Below are 21,216 nucleotides of genomic sequence, written 5' to 3' on the forward strand. Positions count from 1 at the left end.
AGTAAATGTGAATAAGAGCAAGGTCATTAGGCTCAGTAAGGTTAAGAGAAGTTAATAGGGAGGTAAGTTTGAATGGAGAAAAAATGGAGAAAGTGAGGTGTTTTAGATATCTTGGAGTGGACTTAGCAGTGGATGGAAGCATGGAAGCAGAAGTGAGTCACAGGGTGGGGGAGGGGGCAAAGGTTTTGGGAGCGTTGAAGAATATGTGGAAGACAAGAGCGTTATCTCAGAAAGCAAAAATGGATATGTTTGAAGGAAAAGTGGTTCCAACAATGTTACATGGTTGTGAGGCGTGGACTATGGATAGGGTTGTGCGGAGGAGGGTGGATGTGCTGGAAATGAAATGTTTGAGGACAATATGTGGTGTGAGGTGGTTTGATTGGTAAGTAATGAAAGGGTAAGAGTGATGTGTGGTAATAAAAAGAGTGTGGTTGAGAGAGCAGGAGAGGGTGTTTTGAAATGGTTTGGTGGCATGGAAAGAATGAGCGAGGAAAGATTGTCAAAGAGGATATATGTGTTATAGGTGGAGGGAATGAGAAGTGGGAAACCAAATTGGAGGTGGAAGGATGGAATGGAAAAGATTTTGAGCGATTGGAGCCTGAACATACAAGAGGGTGAGAGGTGTGCAAGGAATAGAGCGAATTGAAACGATGTGGTGTACCGGGGTCGACGTGCTGTCAATGGATTGAACCAGGGCATGTGAAGCATCTGGGGTAAACCATGGAAAGTTCTGTGGGGCCTGGATGTGGAAAGGGAGCTGTGATTTCGGTGCATTATACATGACAGCTAGAGACTGAGTGTGAACGAATGTGGTCTTTTGTCTTTCCTAGTGCTACCTAGCTGGGGGGAGGAAGGAATGCTATTTCATGTGTGGCGGGGTGACGACAGGAATGAACAAAGGCAGCAAGTATGAATATGTACATGCATATATATGTATATGTATGTATACAGTGAAATATGTAGATATGTATATGTGCGTGTGTGGGTCTATATGTATATACATGTGTATGTGGGTGGGTCAGGCCATTCTTTCATCTGTTTCCTTGTGCTACATCACTAACACGGGAGACAGCGACAATGTATAATAGATGATACTTTTGGATGTTAATGTGCTGAGAGGTGCAACTGAGGGATATCTGATCATTGCCTTATGGAGGCGAAGGTGAAGATTTGTAGAGGTTTTCAGAAAAGAAGAGAGAATGTTGAGGTGAAGAGAGTGGTGAGAGTAAGTGAGCTTGGGAAGGAGACTTGTGTGAGGAAGTACCAGGAGAGACTGAGTACAGAATGGAAAAAGGTGAGAACAAAGGACGTAAAGGCCTGTCTACACGAACGGGCCTGATCGGCGGGTTTGCCCGTTAACGGGCAAATTCTGGCGGGCCTTCCCGTGAATGTTGTCCACACGACCGAAGTGATGAACACCGGGCCTGCCCGACGATGTTGCCAGTAGCGGGTGGAGTGCGGTACGAGAACCATGGTGCCTAGCATTGTCAAGAAAAAGATTTTGTGCTCTATGATAATAGCTTTGTGTCTCAAGAAGAAAAAGAAGAAAAGGATATGGTGTAAAGATTAGTTAAAGAAAAGAAGTATGTTTGGAAGCATTGCAACAATACTTCATGAACTACAAAGTAGTGAGGAACACTTCAGAAATTACCTGAGGATGAGTGTAAGGGCGTGCATAGTGCCATTGTACAAAGGCAAAGGGGATAAGAGTGAGTGCTCAAATTACAGAGGTATAAGTTTGTTGAGTATTCCTGGTAAATTATATGGGAGGGTATTGATTGAGAGGGTGAAGGCATGTACAGAGCATCAGATTGGGGAAGAGCAGTGCGGTTTCAGAAGTGGTAGAGGATGTGTGGATCAGGTGTTTGCTTTGAAGAATGTATGTGAGAAATACTTAGAAAAGCAAATGGATTTGTATGTAGCATTTATGGATCTGGAGAAGGCATATGATAGAGTTGATAGAGATGCTCTGTGGAAGGTATTAAGAATATATGGTGTGGGAGGCAAGTTGTTAGAAGCAGTGAAAAGTTTTTATCGAGGATGTAAGGCATGTGTACGTGTAGGAAGAGAGGAAAGTGATTGGTTCTCAGTGAATGTAGGTTTGCGGCAGGGGTGTGTGATGTCTCCATGGTTGTTTAATTTGTTTATGGATGGGGTTGTAAAGGAGGTGAATGCAAGAGTCCTGGAAAGAGGGGCAAGTATGAAGTCTGTTGGGGATGAGAGAGCTTGGGAAGTGAGTCAATTGTTGTTCGCTGATGATACAGCGCTGGTGGCTGATTCATGTGAGAAACTGCAGAAGCTGGTGACTGAGTTTGGTAAAGTGTGTGGAAGAAGAAAGTTGAGAGTAAATGTGAATAAGAGCAAGGTTATTAGGTACAGTAGGGGTGAGGGTCAAGTCAATTGGGAGGTGAGTTTGAATGGAGAAAAACTGGAGGAAGTGAAGTGTTTTAGATATCTGGGAGTGGATCTGTCAGCGGATGGAACCATGGAAGCGGAAGTGGATCATAGGGTGGGGGAGGGGGCGAAAATTTTGGGAGCCTTGAAAAATGTGTGGAAGTCGAGAACATTATCTCGGAAAGCAAAAATGGGTATGTTTGAGGGAATAGTGGTTCCAACAATGCTGTATGGTTGCGAGGCGTGGGCTATGGATAGAGATGTGCGCAGGAGGATGGATGTGCTGGAAATGAGATGTTTGAGGACAATGTGTGGTGTGAGGTGGTTTGATCGAGTAAGTAACGTAAGGGTAAGAGAGATGTGTGGAAATAAAAAGAGCGTGGTCGAGAGAGCAGAAGAGGGTGTTTTGAAATGGTTTGGGCACATGGAGAGAATGAGTGAGGAGAGATTGACCAAGAGGATATATGTGTCGGAGGTGGAGGGAACGAGGAGAAGAGGGAGACCAAATTGGAGGTGGAAAGATGGAGTGAAAAAGATTTTGTGTGATCGGGGCCTGAACATGCAGGAGGGTGAAAGGAGGGCAAGAAATAGAGTGAATTGGAGTCATGTGGTATACAGGGGTTGACGTGCTGTCAGTGGATTGAAGCAAGGCATGTGAAGCGTCTGGGGTAAACCATGGAAAGCTGTGTAGGTATGTATATTTGCGTGTCTGGACGTGTGTATGTACATGTGTATGGGGGGGGGGGGGTTGGGCCATTTCTTTCGTCTGTTTCCTTGCGCTACCTCGCAAACGCGGGAGACAGCGACAAAGTATAAAAAAAAAAAAAAAAAAAAAAAAAAAAAAAAAAAAGAGTGTAAGCACTTTTTACATCTTGTTATCAGTGGTGGAGCCATACATAGTGCAGAGAGACACAGTTATGAGAAACAGCATTACAGCAGAAGCTCGTCTGGAAGCAACTCTGCGATTTTTAGCAAGTGGGTCTACTTATTCGGAGTTGCAGTACAGTACACGCATTTCAAAGCAAAGCTTGTCTCGCATAATACCAGAAACATGTAGGGCCATATACGAGGTGCTGAAGGCTGACTACTAACAGGTAAGTGAATCTGTTATAAACATGTTACGTGTAAATAATGTTGTGACATTGTGATATAAGTAACTATACCTACATAATGGGTATTGATGATTAATTTGATGAGTCATATCTATTAACATTTCTGTTTCTCGTGTATATATAGACAATATATAGGTCAATCAAAGTACTAGTAAGTGCTTTAGACCAAAAAATTGCTGGTGGCTCACTAGAGTTATAGATCCTGGGCTGCCATCGTTAAATGTTCACTGTGCTACTATGCCGTGGGATGTGGCATGAAGGCCCGCTCTGGGTTCACGATATTATCTTGCGCTGGCAGGGCACCAGCTCAGTGATTTCGCTCGGCGGGCTTTCGGGCAATTTGATCGTTTGCCCGTCAAATATGCCCGTTAACGGGCATGCCCGCCGATCAGGCCCGCTCGTGTAGACAGGCCTTAAGATGCTACGACAACTCACTCCCCGACACAAAACTATGGCCTCCCGGCTAACAATACCCTGAGAGCATAGCGCTCCCTGAGGAACCAAATGCTCCCTATCGTGACATAAGTCGGAGGGAGGGTCCCAGCCTGCCACATACCGTCATGTACATCATTTATGTCGGTGGTTCACGTCTTGACTCGACGAAGGTTTACCTCCCTATCAAACTTACACGTGAAGGAGGTACCACCCGCCTTGAGGCAAGACACTTGAGTGCTGTCATAACGGCTTCCTCCCTCCCTCTTGCGAGGTCAGCAGGTGACTGAGGGTGACGTGGTCCTCGACTGAGGGTGACGTGGTCCTCGACGGTAGACGGAAGGTCATCATATCCAACCCGTTGTTTGACTGGAAGTCTGGAAATGAACGGAGTCTTAATTTCCATTTTAATTTGAATAAATTAAGGCATATTTTTCTATAAGCATTTAAATTACGACGTTTTGTATATAAAACCTACTAGTGTTTATGTGTGGGTCATGGTAGATCTGAAGTAATGGGTACATTATAGGTTAATCTATTATCATCCATCTTTAAATATAAGCTTAAAACTGGTGGCAACTGTGAGGACAAATCCTTTCAATAGCAATGTTATTATCGTTACTATTCTTGTTTTGGGAAACTTTAGGGTAAACAAGACGCAATGGTTTGTCATTATTTACCAGCACAAGGAGTTTCAAAAGCTGGTCTCATTGTTTGTATACTGCAAATATAAAACGTAAGTAGTCATTATTCCCATGTTGAGCTAAACTAGTGATACACACAAACAACCATATCACTGTAATAATCTATATGGCGGGGTCAGACGTTCCAAAAGACTGTGAACAATTAGTAGTTATCGCCTGAATGAATCGTAATATAAACCAAAGTTTCAGACGAATGACTTTAATCTACATTTTCTTGCTGTGGGAACTACAGAGTTGTCCACCATGTTCACCTATAGTTGACCCGTCATTCGCCAGTGGTTACAGCCAATGGTCTGCCATGACTCATTAACCTGGCTATAAATAAAACCTCTTTTTTATGAAGCAATCAACTCCAAGCGGAGACCACGAAGCTGGCAGACTACGTTAGTTGTTTGTTGACATTTACGGCCATCAACCTATGAGGAAAGTCATTAGTGCCTGCAACCCTATTCAATATGCGATTAAAGTCACCCCTAAAGGCCCATTCTAGAAGAAAATTACAGAAAAAATAGATGAAATTAAAATTCTGGTATTGTAATAAACAAATAATTGAAAATAATAGGAAGATTTTGTGGGTATTGAGCCAAGGTGGCGGCAAACACAGCCCAGTCGGCACAGCAGCCACAGTTTACCCAAGAGTGTGAAGAGATAAGACAGACGAAAGATCATCCTCCACCACCACGTCATCCACATAGATGATAATTCATTCGGAAATCCAACGGCGCAACCTCATGGCGCAGCTGCCCCGGAGGATCACCACCTCCCCTCAAGGCCGACCGTCTAATGTGAGGACGTGTCCACCCACCATGCCACCAGCCTAAGTGTGAGGAGGAGCCTCACACCGAAGCCAACCCCGCCACACAGAACCACCCACGAACCACTTTACATCATCTGCATCAATTCTGTTTCTCTGAGAAAGACCATCAATTTGTCAATATTACTCGAGTTGTCCCAGAGTACACATCACATGCTTTCCCGTCACCTGATCCCACCCCATGGTTTCTCCTGACTTTTTTTCCTATGATGATTAGAGTAATCACGAACACCTCACTGATAAATACCGTTCATATAAGCCAAATTCTGATTTATGTATTACATAAGCTTAGAAAATCCCTGCTTTGTTCATCAGCCTAGGTCATCTTATATACATTTGCTCATGATTATCACCTTCATTGGATATAGTTGCAATAAATAAGTCGTGTTCTCCTTCGTCATGTATAAAAAAAAAAAAAAAAAACACCCAATTGGCCAAAAGAAAATGAAGTTAGCCAATCAGAACTGTAGGCCATGCCATCCTGAGGGAGAACCAGCCAATCATCGGGCAAGGATGACCCCCACCGGCAACCAGGGACCGCTGGTGCCGCCATTAATGGCGATTGTAGATATTACAACAATTGCCAGGATAGGAGCTTTGCTATCAAAATATGAAATGCAATAATCTTAGATAAGATTATATATTCGAAAATTAACTATATGCCAACGTAGAAGATGGTAATTATAAAGTCAGATATGCAAATTTAATTGTCTAGTACAGGTAATCTTACCAAATTACCTGTACAAAATAAACTCATACAGGGTCGATTTAATTTCTATCAGAAAATTAATCTTTTATAGAACCCTTTCGAAACCCGAATTAATGTATCTATTTTTGATGAAAAACCTAACTATGTCTAGGTAATTACAATTTAATTAGTGACAGGGGCCGTGTTACCAGCCCGAATGATAATTCAGATTTCTAAAACTTTAATCTGATTTATCAGAGAATGTCCTGAGAGGTGAAATGTTTATATACAGCTTACGTAAGATATTTTTAGGACAATTTATATAATAAATTATGCAAATAAGGATTAGTATATGTTATCTAATAAAACATACTCCTTTCAATAAATTCTAAACCAGCATTTATGAAATTGGTTTGAAATTAATACTGAAAATAGATACAAAAGCCATGTGATAATACATAACGCAACCTGTAATTAAAATTTCGTTGTGACTTCTGTAATGTTTGTATGTGGTGGAGGGAAAAGTTTCTTGTATATTTCATCCATAATAACGAAGTGATTATAGATTATCTACTGTATGCAGCGACCATAAGTGAGTAATGTAACCTTAGTACCATTTAAAAAGTAGATACGTTTTTATCCAGTAAGGTAGTTATGAAACACTCAAACAAGGGCGTCACATCGTTTGTAAACTTCAAGAAATAAACTGTCAACTCGCTGAATTTTTACAATATTTGGGTAAATAAGGGTGTTTTGGTGATTTGAAACTCATTTTTATCTGATATTTGTCAGTATTTCTAATATAAAGTGTAGTTGTTTATAATTGTGTCCTGTTATCTTACGTCAATTATGTACCATAAGCATTTTCTATTGTCTCATCTTTTCAACTTGGCATCATTATTAGCTATGAACACAGTGTAGTGTTGAGATAAAACACTACACTGTTGTAGATAAAAAGGAAAATGTGGAGGCAGTTCATCAGTTTATGGAAACACGTATTACAGTGGATGAATTTTGACGACAATGATACTAATGTGTTCCTTAAACTATAGACCTCATATAGAGTGGTGTCCCCACAATGTGAATAGGTCCATGAAGTTGAGGAAAGATGGGCAGAATTACTCAATATCAACAATATGGATTTTCAAAAATCCATTGGTACCACTTTCATCAAAATCTGTTTTGAATTTTATACAGGTCTTGCTGGCGGGTGACACCATATATCCACACAATGCTTTGTTTAAATTCTAGAGAGCTTTATTTGGTGTGTAAATCAAGTTTGAAACAAGAAAGCTTTATATCATTTCATGAAAGTGCTACATGGATGTGTTATTCTCCGAACCTTCAGCTAGACGTGATTTGCTCGGGTTTGCACAGAAGCATAATGCTAGGCTGTCAGGCTTGGTTTAGGGAACGCTGAACAAACATTTTTTTTCTTAATTATTCTGATAGAGGGCTTCAACAGTATGCAAGAAGTTGAGGAATTACTATACTCGGTCACATAAATTTTTCTTGAATGATAGTACCCGCAGATGCATACAAAATTAAAACAACTCGTGTATGTACGTATTGTAACCCACATATTCTAAGTTTATTATGTCAAAATCTTATTTACCCATGGATGCAAATTTCTCTTTAGTTTATTATAACAAAATCTTATTTACTCATAGATGCAATTTTCTCACAATTAAGGTAAATAAATTTTTGTTTTGGTAAAAGTGATCAGCACTTTTCATCATTTGGTGATAATTTGGACTTTATGCAGCAGCCAACACAGGCTCTATTTTCATGTTGTGGAAACTGTAATTTCATGAGTTTTTTTTTTTCTTTTTAGGTTCAAAGAATAGAGGAAGAATTTGAAACCCGTGCCTTGGATGAGGCTCCTGATGCAGAACCTCTGGTAAGATGTAACAGCATTTGATATCATGATGATCTTGTACAGTTATTTACTCTGTTACTGTAGTGATTTGTAATCAAGAGTACCAGGCACGTTGTTGATATGGAAACATAGAACATGTTTCACAGTGTTCAGAGTAATAATGCATTAGCTATTACTTTTAAGGCATAACCACACAGTGGGCGTATTGCAGTATAAGTATGTGCAAGTCGATGTCATGGTAAAATATAACCTTGTCCTGACCACGGTAGAATGTGGCTGTGTATACCAGGTATTTCCATAGAAAGAATTTGCCACATATACGACTTAGTATTGTAGTAATTTATACCTGTGTATAGGGTAGAACTGTTGTAGAGTTATACCATCTAGGTGTTATGAAGGTGAGATGTAACCAAATACTGGGCATGTCCATACTGTGTATTGTACTGAATACTTGCTACGCTGTAACCATGACTTATTATTATTATTATTATTTTGCTTTGTCACTGTCTCCCGCATTTGCGAGGTAGCGCAAGGAAACAGACGAAAGAAATGGCACAACCCACCCCCATACACAATGTACACACACACACACGCCCACACACGCAAATATACATACCTATACATCTCAATGTACACATATATATACGCACACAGACACATACATATATACCCATGCACACAATTCACATTGTCTGCCCCTATTCATTCCCATCGCCACCTCGCCACACATGGAATACCATCCCCCTCCCCCCTCATGTGTGCGAGGTAGCACTAGGAAAAGACAACAAAGGCCCCATTCGTTCACACTCAGTCTCCAGCTGTCACGCAATAATGCCCGAAACCACAGCTCCCTTTCCACATCCAGGCCCCACACAACTTTCCATGGTTTACCCCAGACGCTTCACATGCCCTGATTCAATCCACTGACAGCACGTCAACCCCGGTATACCATTTCGATCCAATTCACTCTATTCCTTGCCCGCCTTTCACCCTCCTGCATGTTCAGGCCCCGATCACACAAAATCTTTTTCACTCCATCTTTCCACCTCCAATTTGGTCTCCCACTTCTCCTCGTTCCCTCCACCTCCGACACATATATCCTCTTGGTTAATCTTTCCTCACTTATTCTCTCCATGTGCCCAAACCATTTCAAAACACCCTCTTCTGCTCTCTCAAGCACACTTTTTTTATTTCCACACATCTCTCCTACCCTTACATTACTTACTTGATCAAACCACCTCACACCACACATTGTCCTCAAACATCTCATTTCCAGCACATCCACCCTCCTGCGCACAACTCTATCCATAGCCCACGCCTCGCAACCATACAACATTGTTGGAACCACTATTCCTTAAAACATACCCATTTTTGCTTTCCGAGATAATGTTCTCGACTTCCACACATTCTTCAAGGCTCCCAGGATTTTCGCCCCCTCCCCCACCCTATGATTCACTTCCGCTTCCATGGTTCCATCTGCTGCCAGATCCACTCCCAGATATCTAAAGCACTTTGCTTCCTCCAGTTTTTCTCCATTCAAATTTACCTCCCAATTGACTTGACCCTCAACCCTACTGTAACTAATAACCTTTGCTCTTATTCACATTTGCTCTTAACTTTCTTCTTTCACACACTTTACCAAACTCAGTCACCAGCCTGTGCAGTTTCTCACATGAATCAGCCACCAGCGCTGTATCATCAGCGAACAACAACTGGCTCACTTGCCAAGCTCTCTCATCCACAACAGACTGCATACTTGCCCCTCTTTCCAAAACTCTTGCATTCACCTCCCTAACAGCCCCATCCATAAACAAATTAAACAACCATGGAGACATCACACACCCCTGCCGCAAACCCACATTCACTGAGAACCAATCACTTTCCTCTCTTCCTACACGTACACATGCCTTACATCCTCGATAAAAACTTTTCACTGCTTCTAACAACTTGCCTCCCACACCATATATTCTTAATACCTTCCACAGAGCATCTCTATCAACTCTATCATATGCCTTCTCCAGATCCATAAATGCTACATGCAAATCCATTTGCTTGTGTATGGTATAGCAATGTTTATGGTATTTACATGCTATTTTATAATTGATATTTCTCCATGGTAAAAAGTAAAAATTTGCTGGGTTAGGTACTGTTTATTTATTATACAGTGTAATTAACTGAAGAAAACCCTTTTGATGTGCACTGCTTGAATGATCTAAAATATTATAATTATTTCCCAAGTATACTTTTAGTAAGATGTCTGTAGTATATGTTTTTTTTTTTGTCCATGATCAGAGTGTGATATAACCTTCACAACACATCCTGCTGTCCATGCAATCCTAGCATATCACAATAGATTTGTCCCACCCAAACTCCTTATGTGCATGTGCTCGCTTTCGCTTTCCAAATTTTCAGTAACTTTCTCATTTTTCCCACTGTAAACTTTGTGAACCCACAGTTGTTTCTAAAGAGATATGTCTCTTCCAGGATGCTGCTAATCAATCTGCATGGATGGTTTACTCACCTTTTCCTTTTCGATAAGTTCATATATTCCAGATACAGTACTCGTTCCATTGCAAAAATATTTATTTATTTATTTTGCTTTGTCGCTATCACCCGCGTTTGCGAGGTAGCACAAGGAAACAGACGAAAGAAATGGCCCAACCCACCCCCATACACATGAATATACATACACGTCCACACGCGCAAATATACATACCTATACATCTCTATGTACACATATATATACACACACAGACACATACATATATATCCATGCACACAATTCACACTGTATGCCTTTATTCATTCCCATCGCCACCTCGCCACACATGGAATACCATCCCCCTCCCCCCTCATGTGTGCGAGGTAGCGCTAGGAAAAGACAGCAAAGGCCCCATTCGTTCACACTCAGTCTCTAGCTGTCATGCAATAATGCCCAAAACCACAGCTCCTTTTCCACATGCTCCACACAACTTTCCATGGTTTACCCCAGACGCTTCACATGCCCTGATTCAATCCACTGACAGCACGTCGACCCCGGTATACCACATCGATCCAATTCACTCTATTCCTTGCCCGCCTTTCACCCTGCTGCATGTTCAGGCCCCGATCACTCAAAATCTTTTTCACTCCATCTTTCCACCTCCAATTTGGTCTCCCACTTCTCCTCGTTCCCTCCACCTCCGACACCTATATCCTCTTGGTCAATCTCTCCTCACTCATTCTCTCCATGTGCCCACACCATTTCAAAACACCCTCTTCTGTTCTCTCAACCACGCTCTTTTTATTTCCACACATCTCTCTTACCCTTACATTACTTACTTGATCAAACCACCTCACACCACATATATTCCTCAAACATCTCATTTCCAGCACATCCACCCTCCTGCGCACAACTCTATCCATAGCCCACGCCTTGCAACCATACAACATTGTTGGAACCACTATTCCTTCAAACATACCCATTTTTGCTTTCCGAGATAATGTTCTCGACTTCCACACATTCTTCAAGGCTCCCAGGATTTTCGCCCCCTCCCCCACCCTATGATTCACTTCCGCTTCCATGGTTCCATCTGCTGCCAGATCCACTCCCAGATATCTAAAGCACTTTGCTTCCTCCAGTTTTTCTCCATTCAAACTTACCTCCCAATTGACTTGACCCTCAACCCTACTGTAACTAATAACCTTTGCTCTTATTCACATTTGCTCTTAACTTTCTTCTTTCACACACTTTACCAAACTCAGTCACCAGCTTCTGCAGTTTCTTACATGAATCAGCCACCAGCGCTGTATCATCAGCGAACAACAACTGACTCACTTGCCAAGCTCTCTCATCCACAACAGACTGCATACTTGCCCCACTTTCCAAAACTCTTGCATTCACCTCCCTAACAACCCCATCCATAAACAAATTAAACAACCATGGAGACATCACACACCCCTACCGCAAACCTACATTCACTGAGAACCAATCACTTTCCTCTCTTCCTACACGTACACATGCCTTACATCCTCGATAAAAACTTTTCACTGCTTCTAACAACTTGCCTCCCACACCATGTATTCTTAAAACCTTTCACAGAGCATCTCTATCAACTCTATCATATGCCTTCTCCAGATCCATAAATGCTACATACAAATCCATTTGTTTTTCTAAGTATTTCTCACATACATTCTTCAAAGCAAACACCTGATCCACACATCCTCTACCACTTCTGAAACCACACTGCTCTTCCCCAATTTGATGCTCTGTACACGCCTTCACCCTCTCAATCAATACCCTCCCATATAATTTACAAGGAATACTCAGCAAACTTATATCTCTGTAATTTGAGCACTCACTCTTATCACCTTTGCCTTTGTACAATGGCACTATGCAAGCATTCCGCCAATCGTCAGGCACGTCACCATGAATCATACATACATTAAATAACCTTACCAACCAGTCAACAATACAGTCACCCCCTTTTTTCATAAATTCCACTGCAATACCATCCAAACCTGCTGCTTTGCCGGCTTTCATCTTCCATAAAGCTTTTACTACCTCTTCTCTATTTACTAAATCATTTTCCCTAACCCTCTCACTTTGCACACCACCTCGACCAAAACACCCTATATCTACCACTCTATCATCAAACACATTCAACAAACCTTCAAAATACTCACTCCATCTCCTTCTCACATCACCACTGCTTGTTTTCACCTCCCCATTAGCCCCCTTCACTGAAGTTCCCATTTGCTCCCTTGTCTTATGCACTTTATTTACCTCCTTCCAGAACATCTTTTTATTCTCCCTGAAATTTAATGATACTCTCTCACCCCAACTCTCATTTTTCCTCTTTTTCACCTCTTGCACCTTTCTCTTGACCTCCTGCCTCTTTCTTTTATACCTCTCCCACTCATTTGCATTTTTTCCCTGCAAAAATCGTTCAAATGCCTCTCTCTTCTCTCTCACTAATAATCTTACTTCTTCATCCCACCACTCACTACCTTTTCTAATCAACCCCCCTCCCACGCTTCTCATGCCACATGCATCTTTTGCGCAAGCCATCACTGCTTCCCTAAATACATCCCATTCCTCCCCCACTCCCCTTACCTCCTTTGTTCTCACCTTTTTCCATTCTGTACTCAGTCTCTCCTGGTACTTCCTCACACAAGTATATTTTATATGAAATTGTTTTATAGATTAATGTAAACATGAGAGGCTTCTTTCTTTAGCCCAAAATATTCATTATGTTGTCTGGTCTTGATAAGGAATTTAGTTTGAGTGGAGTACTCAACTTGATGAAAAAATGGGAATTGGAAAGTGGGAAATTAGTTGTAATGCTGTGTTTGTCTTGAATTAATGTTTTTGTTTTCAGGGATTGCATTGCTTCCCTACATAACGTCAAAGTGCATGCTTTTGGATTAGTGAAAATCTTAGATTTTGTCATACTTGCTTACTGTTTCTTGTATAGTGAAGTAGCATCAGGAACTGATGAAAAAGACCCTCATTTGTTCACATCCACTCTTTATCTGTCATGTATATGCACTGAGTAAATTTAGAATTTTAGCATCTATAGAGGTGCCTTAAGGCTTATGGTCATGTATTAAAGGTTATGTTGTGAGCCAAAGCATCTCCATCTTTTTTCTTTCCTGGGTTGGTTGTCCTGCGAGCTAATGAGAATCTTTGATCTCTGGAGGGGTTTGAAGCCTCCAACACCCCTCATTCCAGTAAGGAATGACCACCCTAACAGTGGTCATAGCAGTGATAGATAATGTTTATAAACTGTTTAAATGTCACGGAAAGCTAACATGTATATGATAATCCATTATATATTCCAGGCCTAAGAGCACAGAAGAGTTAGGGATAGTGCCTTACAATTTCACTTTAATTCCTCATGGTAGCTTTTGGACCTTGCATTGGTATGTAACACAGAAAATACTTACAACAACTAGGCAGGTTGTTTTCCAAGTCTAATGCATCTACTGTGTGAAGAGTTGGGGATTTTTAGATATTCTTGTTTTGGGGAATTCATTGTTTGTATTCCCTGTAGATAGTGCCAGCAAATAGAGAATGCCTTTACTCTTGTCAGGGGCAAGGCATTGATATACTGTGGTGATGTACCAGGTTTGTCTTGGAAGGAGCACACATGATCCTTTTTCATGGTTTCTACCAGGTATGAAAGAATTGACCCGCGGTGGTCCTTTCATGTAGGTAGTAGTTGGTAGGCAGCCACTGACCAGAGAGGTATGTTACGGGCATTACCCACCTGGATATTAGGAGGGTTAGGAATGGCTGCATATTGAGCCAGCACTACAGTAGTTGTCAAGCTGCTTTCCTCTGACCTAGGTAGCTGTCTTTTCTTTCTGCCTCCCTCCTGTGTGAACTACTGGCATTCTGTCCAGAGACATAAAATCTTTCCTTGTCACACATTATATGTGACAACACTTAACAAACTCACACAACTCACCCTTTGTAAGTCTAGATTTTCCTAAAGTGAGTGCTGTGCACTAACCCTGCCTTTTGGCAAAATGTTAGGAGCATTAGATAGTGATAGTATTTAAGAACATCAGACAGGAGCATTAGTAGTAGTAGAAGCGTTAGTAGTAGGTTGGAACCTTAGGTAGGAGCATCAAGAAACGCTGCACTAGAGTTACCCTCTGCCAGTGGATTGTTGAGGTTGGGGTGAAAGGCTAAGAAAAGGTACTGGAGTTCACCAGTAATGGATATAAGGTTGGGATACTGAAAGGCTAAGAAAAGATACTGGAGTTCACCAGTAATGGATATAAGGTTGGGATACTGAAAGGCTAAGAAAAGGTACTGGAGTTCACCAGTAATGGATATAAGGTTGGGATACTGAAAGGCTAAGAAATGGTACTGGAGTTCACCAGTTATGGAGACTTTTGCCAGGGCCACCCCTTGAGGGAGTTCTTGAAGGGAATGGGCATCAGAGTTATAGATAGATAGATGGTCCTTTCAAATTCTAGCTGGAAATACTGATAAATTCTAGTTTAGATTACTCCTTTAAAAGGACAGCCTTGGACAACACTTACTTTTATTAATAGTCTGGGTCAGCTGAGCAATTTTCCATTAAAGACATTTCAGTATGTTACCAGTTTAGGATTTGATCTTGTTTCTTTTCTGAGAGCAGGTTTGCATCATTCAGATGTTTTTCATTGATTGCCAAGTAATCCTGCAGCTCAAGGCAACATCATGGCAAGGTTATTGACTGCGAAGGGGCTTGATTATCCTAAGCCTTCCCTTTTTTAATTTTTGTTTGATGCTATGCAAGCCTTATCCTGAGTATTGGAATTACACACATGGGATCTCACGATCCTTAATCTGGACCTGCTTACTTCAGTTTTATAACTTCTTTGGCCTTTGGGACATACTTGAAAAAATTACCCTAAGTGTATTTCAAGTTAGAGTTTCTCTGTTTGGTCACCATGCCTCAAGCAATTGGTTGGGCTACCATTCTACAGGATTCAATTAGAAAAAGAAGTTAGGCAAGTACAGAAGTCTTTAACGTTAGATATATGGGTTCTATGGATCTAATAAAAATGTAGTAGCCAAGATTAGCTTTTTTTAAGGAGTATGCATTGTGTGGGGCAGCATTCTGTTGTAGTTGAAGCCTGGATCCTCTCTTTGGGAGTGAATCATTACAGTCTCATCTCGGTGAATATATTCTTGTCATTTATGGTTCCCCTGACTGTTGAAAAGGACATTGGCCTTAATTGCTTTGTTCAGATTTGGAATTATTGAACCAGAATTATGAAATTCTCTCAAAATCTGAAGTGAATTCTAAAGATATTTAATTTTGGGGGGATAACTACCTCGTTCCATTCAATTGAGGCATTTGTGGTGCCAGGCTAGTCAGGTGTGCTTTTAATGCAGGAATAGTTTAGAAACTTAGAGGGCCATTTTGATATGATTGAAGTAGGACATCTGAATAGAAAAATGCTAAACCATTGGCTGGATGTTACTGATAATTACAAACCAGCCTTATGTAAGCAAGTGTGAGTGGTACATATCCGTTAAGGGACCAGTTGTGGGTCTCTCTGCCAGTCATTTTGTCTGCATCTTTCCCCTGTCTTTCTTAATGTATATAATACAGTGCATGTTTAAGTATGAAAAACACCAAAGTCAGAAAAGAAGTTTTATTAGTAAAATCGTTTTATCTAACAGCTGTGAATGTCTAATTGGGAAATTAAACAGTCTAATCACAAGTTTAAGTATCCTAATTCTTACATCAATTGACTGAAAATGAATGCCCAAAGTTGCGCTTCACTCCAAAACAGACCTATTCTGTGTATGCAGACTATGCAACAAGTGCACATGTGTGTGTGTTCATGGCCAGTCATATCCTGTCAGGGTGAAAGCACTTAGAATAGATTAGGATGACTATGACAGTGATACATCAAAAATACTTGCAAACAAAATGTCAACCAAGGCATTCTTGGCATGTTTAAGTGTTACCACACTTTACATTAAAACATCATAAATGTCAATGAAAAAGTAAAAACATTTTATAACCTTAAGTTTTTGAAAGATGGATGCCAGTATGCTTTCTCATAGTAATTACAACATCTGGAGGAACAGTTCACTTGACCATAATTTTCCGTTTCATCAGCTGCCTTCTTTCACATTAGGCTGTGTATTGGCAAAGATTACAAAGTTAAGACTACAAAATCTGTAGCATCTTTTGGCTTACATATTTCTAGCAGTGCAAAATGTTCAGTTACTTTCATGTGGTTGGTCGTACTCTTTAAAGTCTGGTGGCGTGAAGCGGCAAAGCGTATCTCATGTGAAAGCTCCCTTCTAGCAGAGGTGATTTGCTTCATAAAATTTGAAGCACATTTCAATTGACCTACGGTAAGTCTCATGTACTTCATTAATTATATGGGAGGTTATTGATTGAGAGGGTGCAGGCATGTACAGAGCATTAGATTGGGGAAGAGCACTGTGGTTTCAGAAGTGGTAGAGGATGTGTGGTTCAGGTGTTTTCTTTGAAGAATGTACATGAGAAATACTTAGAAAAGCAAATGGATTTGTATGTAGCACTTATAGATCTGGAGAAGGCATATGATAGAGTTGATAGAGATGCCCTGTGGAAGGTATTAAGAATATATGGTGTGGAAGGCAAGTTGCTAGAGGCAGTGAAAAGTTTTTATCGAGGATGTAAGGCATATGTACGAGTAGGAAGAGAGGAAAGTGATTGGTTCTCAGTGAATGTAGGTTTACGGCAGGGGTCTGTGATGTCTCTATGGTTGTTTAATTTGTTTATGGATGGAGTTGTTAGGGAGGTGAATGCAAGAGTTTTGGAAAGAGGAGCAAGTATGCAGTCTGTTGTGGATGAGAGAGCTTGGGAAGTGAGTCAGTTGTTGTTCGCTGATGATACAGCGCTGGTGGCTGATTCATGTGAGAAACTTCAGAAGCTGGTGACTGAGTTTGGTAAAGTGTGTGTAAGAAGAAAGTTGAGAGTAAATGTGAATAAGAACAAGGTTATTAGGTACAGTAGGGTTGAGGGTCAAGTCAATTGGGAGGTAAGTTTGAATGGAGAAAAACTGGAGGAAGTGAAGTGTTTTAGATATCTGGGAGTGGATTTGGCAGCGGATGGAACCATGGAAGCGGAAGTGAATCATAGGGTTGGAAAATACTTTGCCATCCCTTTGCAGATTATGTGCAGTGTTTGAAGGAACGTATGTATTGTGAAGACCAGTGTCATCACTCATCATTGATTCTCAGAACTCTTGCTGTGGTTTTTTGTCAGAAGGTCATCGTTTTAAGGGTTCACATGTGGTGATGGAAGCATTGTATGCACAACAGGAATATGCTTCCTTCAGGAATTCAAAGCCACAGCAGAACATATCTCGAGGAATATTTATTACTGACAGGTATTTGAGTGGCATATCTCATACTTAACAGATTTGGAGTGAAATATAACTGTTCAGAACTTGAGAAAGAGAAAAGCTCAACGGAAGGCAATCCTGGTCCTTGTAAACTTGAATTGCATTCTTTTCACATGCCCAAACCACCTCATATGATTATGTTTCACTGACTCTACCACTTTGCAGTTCATTCCCTTTACATTCCTTGCCATACCACATCTTTCATGTACCACATTTCTTTCTTCATTCCATCTAGTCAAACCACATGCTCCTCTCAAATAGCTCATTTCTGCAGCCTGGATTCTTGCCCTCTTTGACTTATTCCATGTCCATGTTTTGCATGCATAGGTCAAGGTTGAGAGGACTATGGAGTTTTTTTTTCACTTCTATCCTTACATCTTAGTCCTTCATTATTCTGGTAAGTTACCCAGTGACTCTTCTACCCTCTCCTGCTCTCTCTCACTTAACCCTCCTTCCATCTCTCCAAACTTACCCAAGATAGCTCCTAAACGCTTCAATTCTTTTACCTCCCCCAGTCTATATCCCCCCATATCCATAACTATATGCTTTGTTTTTTCACTATATGGTAGGCAGCCAAAAACCACTGAGTCATATTACCAGCACTACCCACTTGGGTATTGGGAGAGTTAGTGATGGCTGCGCAGAGGTAACTCTTATGTGGTTGTAGAGCTACACTCCTCTGACTCAGGTAGCTGTCGTTTCTCTCTGCTTCACCCACATGTGGACTACTGGCATTCTGTCCACAACTATACAGTCTCTCCCTGTCATAGATAACACTTGATAAAACTTAACCACCCAGTTTGTTCTTTGTAACTATATATTCATGCTCAGTATTTTACTTTTATGTTTTTGTTGAACAGACTGTGTTCATATGACTTGCGTTGGGTTGGATGCAGAGGAGGATTTGAAGATTGCCGTACAGAGGCTCTTTTCCAGTGAAGACAAACCAACCAACCGTTCTGTGGAGTATTTACTTTAATCAGGTGAGAGTGAATCAGGTCAATGTATGACTTTCCTGTGCAGTATTATAATGTATAGGCTTAGGGAGTTTATGTGAAACTTGTGTAAAATTTGAGAAGTGTGGTGGTTAGCATATGACATGGAGATTAAGTAAAATGTGGTGGGGAATATGACAAACCTGACAGGGTTATATGGCTGGCTTCTTGGTAAACATGTTATAATGTGTATAACATTCTGGCCTTGTGTTTTTGACAGACTTGGTGATAGATATTTCATAAACTTTATCCACTACGTGAAAATTGAAGTAGAATTAGAAATAGTGGAACCATGAAATTTTCTCTCCTTGTTAGCTTTACGCTTTTGTTAGATTTTTGTATCTGACACCAGTCACAAATTCCAAGAATATCAATGTTTTGCATATATATTGCACCATATATTAAGAATATATGGTGTGGGAGGCAAGTTGTTAGAAGCAGTGAAAAGTTTTTATCGAGGATGTAAGGCATGTGTACGTGTAGGAAGAGAGGAAAGTGATTGGTTCTCAGTGAATGTAGGTTTGCGGCAGGGGTGTGTGATGTCTCCATGGTTGTTTAATTTGTTTATGGATGGGGTTGTTAGGGAGGTAAATGCAAGAGTCTTGGAAAGAGGGGCAAGTATGAAGTCTGTTGGGGATGAGAGAGCTTGGGAAGTGAGTCAGTTGTTGTTCGCTGATGATACAGCGCTGGTGGCGGATTCATGTGAGAAACTGCAGAAGCTGGTGACGGAGTTTGGTAAAGTGTGTGGAAGAAGAAAGTTAAGAGTAAATGTGAATAAGAGCAAGGTTATTAGGTACAGTAGGGTTGAGGGTCAAGTCAATTGGGAGGTGAGTTTGAATGGTGAAAAACTGGAGGAAGTGAAGTGTTTTAGATATCTGGGAGTGGATCTGTCAGCGGATGGAACCATGGAAGCGGAAGTGGATCATAGGGTGGGGGAGGGGGCGAAAATTTTGGGAGCCTTGAAAAATGTGTGGAAGTCGAGAACATTATCCCGGAAAGCAAAAATGGGTATGTTTGAAGGAATAGTAGTTCCAACAATGTTGTATGGTTGCGAGGCGTGGGCTATGGATAGAGTTGTGCGCAGGAGGATGGATGTGCTGGAAATGAGATGTTTGAGGACAATGTGTGGTGTGAGGTGGTTTGATCGAGTAAGTAACGTAAGGGTAAGAGAGATGTGTGGAAATAAAAAGAGCGTGGTTGAGAGAGCAGAAGAGGGTGTTTTAAAATGGTTTGGGCACATGGAGAGAATGAGTGAGGAAAGATTGACCAAGAGGATATATGTGTCGGAGGTGGAGGGAACGAGGAGAAGAGGGAGACCAAATTGGAGGTGGAAAGATGGAGTGAAAAAGATTTTGTGTGATCGGGGCCTGAACATGCAGGAGGGTGAAAGGAGGGCAAGGAATAGAGTGAATTGGAGCGATGTGGTATACAGGGGTTGACGTGCTGTCAGTGGATTGAATCAAGGCATGTGAAGCGTCCGGGGTAAACCATGGAAAGCTGTGTAGGTATGTATATTTGTGTGTGTGGACGTGTGTATGTACATGTGTATGGGGGGGGTTGGGCCATTTCTTTCGTCTGTTTCCTTGCGCTACCTCGCAAACGCGGAAGACAGCGACAAAGTATAAAAAAAAAAAAAAAAAAAAAATCAATTTTTTTCCACGTTTGATAAGATGGCCACTTGACTTAAATATTTTAATGAAAAAATTATTGATATCTTGACAATTAAACTTTTATTTCATATGCTTAGACAGTTAGTTATTTGTCAGGACTGAGAAACAAATTCCTAAGCCATTTTCTGACTATATCATTACCTTCTGGAAGGAGGTAAATAAAGTGCGTAAGACAAGGGAGCAAATGGGAACATGTTGAAGGGGGCTAATGGGGAGGTGATGACAAGTAGTGGTGATGTGAGAAGGAGATGGAGTGAGTATTTTGAAGGTTTGTTGAATGTGTTTGATGATAGAGTGGCAGACATAGGGTGTTTTGGTCGAGGTGGTGTGCAAAGTGAGAGGGTTAGGGAAAATGATTTGGTAAACAGAGAAGAGGTAGTAAAAGATTTGCGGAAGATGAAAGCCGGCAAGGCAGCAGGTTTGGATGGTATTGCAGTGGAATTTATTAAAAAAGGGGGTGACTGTATTGTTGACTGGCTGGTAAGGTTATTTAATGTATGTATGACTCATGTTGAGGTGCCTGACGATTGGTGGAATGCTTGCATAGTGCCATTGTACAAAGGCAAAGGGGATAAGAGTGAGTGCTCAAATTACAGAGGTATAAGTTTGTTGAGTATTCCTGGTAAATTATATGGGA

The 21,216-nt window shown here is 41.0% G+C and overlaps 1 long non-coding RNA gene across 1 annotated transcript; it reads left to right on the top strand.

Annotated features, from left to right (window-relative positions):
- The first annotated feature begins 6,619 nt into the window (after positions 1–6,619).
- LOC139746098 (uncharacterized) lies at positions 6,620–19,263 on the top strand. The gene is made up of 3 exons (XR_011712061.1): positions 6,620–6,736; positions 7,979–8,044; positions 18,775–19,263. It is a non-coding gene; the product is annotated as an uncharacterized lncRNA (long non-coding RNA).
- Positions 19,264–21,216: the final 1,953 nt, after the last annotated feature.

The sequence above is a fragment of the Panulirus ornatus genome, chromosome 64, assembly GCF_036320965.1.
Source record: "Panulirus ornatus isolate Po-2019 chromosome 64, ASM3632096v1, whole genome shotgun sequence".
NCBI lineage: Eukaryota > Metazoa > Arthropoda > Malacostraca > Decapoda > Palinuridae > Panulirus > Panulirus ornatus.